A 7,500-nucleotide genomic window follows, 5' to 3' on the forward strand; every position below is an offset into this window, starting at 1 on the left:
GACTGGCCGTACTGAGTGAATTAAGTATGTGTGTAGGTCGCCTCGAAGCCTAATTTACATAATATATAGGTCAAATGGAGACTGCTCGTTTTCCATTGTAGATTTGAGTGTTGTTTTGTTGTTTGTTGTTGTTGGTGGTGGTGGTGTTGTTATTGTTTGTTTTTGTTGGGGTTTTGTTGTTGTTTGTTGTTGGGGTTTTGTTGTTGTTGTTGTTGTTGCTGTTGTTGCTGTGTTTGTTGTTGTTGTTGTTGCTGTTATTTTTGTTGCGGTTTTGTTGTTGTTGTTGTTGTTGGGTTTTGTTGTTGTTATTGTTGGGGTTTTGTTGTTGTTGTTGTGTTTGCTAGCGTTTTGTTGTTGTCGTTATTTTTATTGCGGTTTTGTTGTTGTTGTCATTGTTGGGGTTTTGTTCTTGTTGTTGTATTTGCTGCGGTTTTGTTGTTGTTGTTATTGTTTTTGTTGCGGTTTTGTTGTTGTTTTTGCTCGGGTGTTGTTGTTTTGTTTTGTTTTTTGTTTGTTTTTTTTGGGGGGGTTGGAGGTTTTGTTGTTGTCGTTGTTGTTTTTTCTGGGGTTTTGTTGTTTTTGTTGGGGTTGTTGTTGTTTTGGGAGGGTTGTTTTTTTGTGTGTGTGTCTTTGTTTTTGTTATTTTGTTGTTGTTTTTTGTTTGGTTGGTTGGATTTTTTCCGCTTCTTTTTCTTATTACTTTTTTTTTTCTCGGAAATGGTGACCTGACCTTGAGTTTCAAGCTGTGGTTGTTGTTTTCTTGTGTATTTTAGGATTTCAACGAGCAGGGTATGCCTTATACGCTGCGTAGTAGGTCTACACCTGGTCCGCATTCATAGTTCAGGCGCGATGTTACAGCCGTTCGAATTAACAAACGCATCCACGCCCCCACGCTCGCAGGCACACACAGAGACATAGACTCTCTCTCTCTCTCTCTCTCTCTCTCTCTCTCTCTCTCTCTCTCTCTCTCTCCCTGTCTCTGTGTCTCTGTCTGTCCCTCTTTCTCTCTCTCTGTGCCTCTCTGTGTCTCTGTCACTCTGTGTCTCTTTCACACACACACTCTCTCTCTCTCTCTCTCTCTCTCTCTCTCTCTCTCTCTCTCTCTCTTCCCTTCTTCTTCTTCTTCTTCTTCTTCTTCTTCTTCTTCTTCTTCTTCTTCTCTCTCTCTCTGTCTCTCTCATTATTCTCTCACCCTTTCTCTCTCTCTGTCTCCCTCTCTGTGTGACTCCTGTTGTTATAAGCCAGAGGCCCGACAATTGAAACCACTTTTTGACTTTGACTCTCTCTCTCTCTCTCTCTCTCTCTCTCTCTCTCTCTCTCTCTCTCTCTCTCTCTCCCTCTCTCTCTCTCTCTATCTATCTATCTATCTATCTATCTATCTATCTATCTGTTTATCTATCTATCTGTCTATCTATCTACCAGAGTCTACTAAAAGACAAAAACAACGCGAAAAAGAAAAAAAGAAAGCAGACTACAAAAAACAAAGAAACAAAGTAACAGATCTCATTCGTGCTTCAAAAGAAGCACACTTCAACAAATTGTTAACAACCAACAGAGATACTTCCTCCCTATGGCAAGCAATGAATGCAATTACTAACAAGTCGTGTTAAATTTCAAAAACACTACACATGGTCGCCTGATGAATTCAACAATCATTTCCTAAACATAGCTGAGTCAACAAAATCTAACGAAACACTGTTCGCGGAAAATTATAATGTGCCATCGTCTCTTTTAACGTTCTGTAACAGCAGAATTGGACGAGAAGATTCCTTCAAGATACCTACTCTTGCAGTCCATGAAGTTGGTGCTCTCATTTTCAGTTCTAAGAAACAAAAAATCAATAGGACCTGATGGTATTAATGCTTCTCTATTAAAACTCGCTCTCCCTTACATCGTTGTCCCCCTTACATTCATATACAACCTGTGCATCGAACAGGGTATAATTCCCCCTGCTCTTAAGTCAGCGAAAGTTATTCCATTACCGAAGTCAAAAGACACGTCTGATCTGAACAACTTTAGACCTATTTCGCTTCTGTCAGTATTGTTGAAACCACTCGAAAGACACGTTCATAAACATCTTATGCAATATCTGGAAAAACATAAACTTTTCCATCCTTTGCAGTCGGGTTTCCGACATCGTCACTCATGTCAAACAGCGTTAGTCCATCTGTATGATTCATGGTTGTCTGGCATCAACCGCAGTGAAATCGTAGGCGCTGTTTTTCTTGACTTGCAGAAAGCTTTTGATCTCGTTGACCACGAAATATTACTCACAAAATTGTCATTGTATCCCAGAGACCCCACCACGCTGTCCTTTTTCGAATCATTCCTTACCGACAGAATACATGTGTTCATCAATGGTAGATTCTCTTCTACGGGAGCGATAAAAAGTGAAGTTCCTCAAGGATCTATTTTAGGGCCACTTCTATTCTGCATATTTTTTAATGATCTTCCTTTGTCTTTATCAGACTCCAGAATCTCGTGTGACCTTTTTGCAGATGACACTTCCCTTCATTCCGGTGCTGTCAGCGTTGCCTCAGTTCAGAATTCTCTTCAAACGGGCTTAAATGATGTTTCTAAATGGTGCAAATCCAACTGTATGACACTTCATCTCAAAAAAACAAAGAGTATGATTATCACGTCAAGACAAAAGCACCAAGAAAATCCCCTTGTTCTCACCCTGAAAGTCGATGATACTTCAACAGATCAAGTTCGCGAGCACCGCGTCTTGGGAGTCATAATTGATGAAGAACTGAAATGGCAAGCTCACATTGATTCTGTCTGTAAAAGGTTGGCACGCAGTCTGTTCTTACTCAATCAGCTCAAACCTTACATAAACAGTGAAGCTCGCAAAATGTTCTTCCACGCTCACTGTCTTTCTCACGTCAACTATGCATCTGTTGTCTGGAGCTGTGCTGCAGATGTTCATCTTAAGAAACTAAATTCTCTCCACAAGAGAGCAGCCAGATTAATTCTACCAGATCACTCACTGTCAACGTTAGAAAAGCAAGCCAGATTAAATATCCTTTCCACTTCAGAACCAGCTAGAATTCAACAAAGCATTACTCATGTACAAAACACACAATAACTTGGCACCACAATATCTCAAACACCTGCTTACACGAGCCTCATGCCGATACGGCTCTAACAAATACATTTTGCCACGTACCCGAATTGATTTGTTCAAAACTAGTTTTGCGTTTTCGGGTGCATCCCTGTGGAACTCCCTTCCTTTGCACATACAAACGGGCACTTCTCTTCCTATTTTCGAATCATGTCTGCATAAACATATTCACCCCTTCCAACAGTAAATAACTCTGATCTTTGAATTACTGTAGACAGTAACAAAGGGGTCAGTTATGTCTTATTTATTGTATCAGTTATTGTTGCTGTTGTTGTTCTTTTCTTGCTTTCTCATTTCATCGTGTTTTGATTTGCTCTTTTCTTCTTTTTTTTTCTCGTTTTTCTTATTCTATTTCTTATGCATGCATAAATCTATTCATTTCGTTCTATCATAATCGTAACAAATGTCCAAGTAATATTGGTAATGATGGTAGTCACTGTAGTATGCTGCACATGCCACACGTAGATTTCAGAGACAGTAACAATACTGTACCTTTTGAACACCCGGATGTTTCTGGAACTTCTATACTCATGACATCTCTCTCTCTCTCTCTCTCTCTCTCTCTCTCTCTCCTATCCATCTGTCAATCTTAGTGTGTGTGGGGAGGGAGGGGTACTGTCAGTGTGTGTGCGCGCGTGTGTGTGTATGTATGTGGGGGCGCTCGTGCGCGCGTGTGTATGTATGCATGTGTGTGCACGGGTGTGGGTGTGTGTGTGGGGGGGGGGGGGCTGGGGGGGGGTTCTTCATTATGTATACCCTTCTGCATGAAAACCTTTTCCTTTCATTTATGTGTGTGCTGTTTGTAATAGATGTAGATTAGCAAGGACAGATTGGAAGAATAGGGCTATGCCTAAAATCCTTGAATAAAAACGTTTTGAGTTCTGAGTTCTGAGTGCTCTCTCTCTCTCTCTCTCTCTCTCTCTCTCTCTATCCGGTGGGGATCCTTAGCGATGCACTGTAAACTAAGAGCGCAAAAAAACAAAAACAAAACCAAAAAAATCACGAACAAAACAATAACAACAACAGTATCAGTATCAGTAGCTTAAGGAGGCGTCACTGCGTTCGGACATATCCATATACGGCTACACCACATCTGCCAAGAAGATGCCTGACCAGCAGCGTATCCCAACGCGCTTAGAAAATAAAAAGAGAAAAAGATAATAATAATAATAATAATAATAATAATAATAATAATAATAATAATAATAATAAATGAATAAAAAAATAAATAAACAAACAAATAAATAGATAAATAAGAACAAAATGAAAAGACAATAATGATGATAAATAAGCAAAACAACAACAACAAACACTGGACGTCTAGCACCGATGAGAGCGCCAGTTCTGACATCACCATCAGCTCCCCCCAAAAAACGTGATCAGATTATAGCTGTCATCCATGACAGATGCATTTGTATTTGTATTTCTTTTTATCCCCACAGATTTCTCTGTGTGAAATTAGGGCTGCTCTCCCCAGGGAGAGCGCGTCGCTATACTACAGCGCCACCCATTTTTTTTTTTTTGTATTTTTTTCCTGCGTGCAGTTTTATTTGTTTTTCCTATCGAAGTGGATTTTTTCTACAGAATTTTGCCAGGAACAACCCTTTTGTTGCCGTGGGTTCTTTTACGTGAGCTAAGTGCATGCTTCACACGGGACCTCGGTTTATCGTCTCTTCCGAATGACTAGCGTCTAGACCACCACTCAAGGTCTAGTGGAGGGGGAGAAAATATCGGCGGCTGAGCCGTGATTCGAACCAGTGCGTTCAGATTCTCTCGCTTCCTAGGCGGACGAGTTACCTCTAGGCCATCACTCCACAGACATACATACATACATACAGACAGACAGACAGACGGACGGATGTCTTGGCAAGACATGGTATGTGACGAATATCGCGGCCCAAACGTATTTTGTTTTTTGTTGTTGTTTTTTTTTTATTTGTTTTGTTTTCTTTCTTTCTTTCTTTTCTTTCTTTCTTTCTTTCTTTTCCATAATACAGCTGTGATACTCCTGTCAGGCATGTAATGGTTGCTATGATGATCTTCCCTGTCATGTGAGGCATATTTATCGCCGCGTAAGGGTCTGGCGAAGGACGGTTTAAATAACGTCCGGAAGAAGAAAAAGAAGAGGAGGAGGAAAAGAGAGAGAAAAGAAAAGAAGAAAAGTAGGAGGAGGAGGAGGAGATGGAGTAATAGGAGGAGGAGGAGTACTAGCAGGAGGAGGAGATGGAGTAGTAGTAGTAGAAGGAGGAGGAGTAGGAGGAGGAGTAGTAGTAGGAGGAGGAGGAGGAGTAGTAGTAGGAGATGGAGTAGTAGGAGGAGGAGGAGGAGGAGTAGTAGGAGGAGGAGGAGGAGTAGTAGTAGTAGTAGGAGGAGTAGTAGGAGGAGGAGGAGGAGTAGTAGTAGGAGGAGGAGTAGTAGTAGTAGTAGGAGGAGGAGGAGGAGTAGTAGTAGTAGGAGTAGTAGTAGGAGGAGGAGGAGAAGTAGTAGTAGTAGGAGGAGGAGGGGGAGTAGTAGTAGGAGGAGGAGTAGTAGTAGTAGGAGGAGGAGGAGGAGGAGTAGTAGTAGGAGGAGGAGGAGTAGTAGTAGTAGGAGGAGGAGTAGTAGTAGGAGGAGGAGTAGTAGTAGGAGGAGTAGTAGTAGTAGTAGTAGGAGGAGTAGTAGTAGGAGGAGGAGGAGGAGGAGTAGTAGTAGTAGGAGGAGGAGTAGTAGTAGGAGGAGGAGTAGTAGTAGTAGTAGTAGGAGGAGGAGGAGTAGTAGTAGGAGGAGTAGTAGTAGCAGTAGTAGGAGGAGTAGTAGTAGTAGGAGGAGGAGGAGGAGTAGTAGTAGTAGGAGGAAGAGTAGTAGGAGGAGGAGGAGGAGAAGAGTAGTAGTAGGAGGAGGAGGAGTAGGATGAGGTGGAGTAGTAGTAGGAGGAGGAGTAGTAGTAGGAGGAGGAGGAGGAGGAGTAGTAGTAGGAGGAGGAGGAGTAGTAGTAGGAGAGGAGGAGGAGTAGTAGTAGGAGGAGGAGTAGTAGTAGTAGAAGTAGGAGGAGGAGTAGTAGTAGTAGGAGGAGGAGGAGGAGTAGTAGTAGTAGTAGTAGGAGGAGGAGTAGTAGTAGGAGGAGGAGGAGTAGTAGTAGTAGGAGGAGTAGTAGTAGTAGGAGGATGAGGAGTAGTAGTAGTAGTAGGAGGAGTAGTAGTAGTAGTAGTAGTAGGAGGAGTAGTAGTAGTAGTAGGAGGAGGAGGAGTAGTAGTAGGAGGAGGAGGAGGAGTAGTAGTAGTAGGAGTAGTAGTAGTAGTAGTAGTAGGAGGAGGAGGAGGAGTAGTAGTAGGAGGAGGAGTAGTAGTAGTAGGAGGAGGAGTAGTAGTAGGAGGAGGAGGAGGAGGAGTAGTAGTAGTAGGAGGAGGAGGAGGAGGAGTAGTAGGAGTAGGAGTAGTAGTAGTAGGAGTAGTAGGAGGAGTAGTAGGAGGAGGAGGAGTAGTAGTAGTAGTAGGAGGAGGAGTAGTAGTAGTAGGAGGAGGAGTAGTAGTAGTAGTAGTAGGAGGAGGAGTAGTAGTAGTAGGAGGAGGAGTAGTAGTAGTAGTAGGAGGAGTAGTAGTAGTAGTAGGAGGAGGAGGAGTAGTAGTAGGAGGAGGAGTAGTAGTAGTAGTAGGAGGAGGAGTAGTTGTAGTAGTAAAAGGAGTAGTAGTAGTAGGAGGAGGAGTAGTAGTAGGAGGAGGAGGAGGAGTAGTAGTAGTAGTAGGAGGAGGAGTAGTAGGAGGAGGAGGAGGAGGAGGAGTAGTAGTAGTAGTAGTAGGAGGAGGAGTAGTAGTAGTAGGAGGAGGAGGAGTAGTAGTAGGAGGAGGAGGAGGAGTAGTAGTAGTAGTAGGAGGAGGAGTAGTAGGAGGAGGAGGAGGAGTAGTAGTAGGAGATGGAGGAGTAGTAGTAGGAGATGGAGTAGTAGTAGGAGCAGTTGTAGCAGCAGCAGCAGTAGCAGTAGTAGTAACAGTAGCAGCAGCAGTAGTAGCAGTAGCAGCAGCAATAGTAGCAGCAGCAGCAGTAGCAGTAGTAGTAGTAGTAGCAGCAGCAGCAGTAGCAGTAGCAGTAGTAGCAGCAGCAGCAGTAGTAGCAGTAGCAGCAGTAGCAGCAGCAATAGTAGCAGCAGCAGCAGTAGCAGTAGTAGTAGTAGTAGCAGTAGCAGCAGTAGCAGTAGCAGCAGTAATAGTAGCAGCAGTAGTAGCAGTAGCAGCAGCAGTAGCAGTGGTAGTAGCAGTAGCAGCAGTAGCAGTGGTAGTAGCAGTAGTAGCAATAGTAATAGCAGTAGTAGTAGTAGCAATAGCAGCAGCAGTAGTGGCAGTAGCAGCAGCAGCAACAGTAGTAGCAGCAGCAGTAGCAGTGATAGTAGCAGTAGTAGCAGC

This window comes from Babylonia areolata, chromosome 18, assembly GCF_041734735.1.
Source record: "Babylonia areolata isolate BAREFJ2019XMU chromosome 18, ASM4173473v1, whole genome shotgun sequence".
Lineage (NCBI taxonomy): Eukaryota > Metazoa > Mollusca > Gastropoda > Neogastropoda > Buccinidae > Babylonia > Babylonia areolata.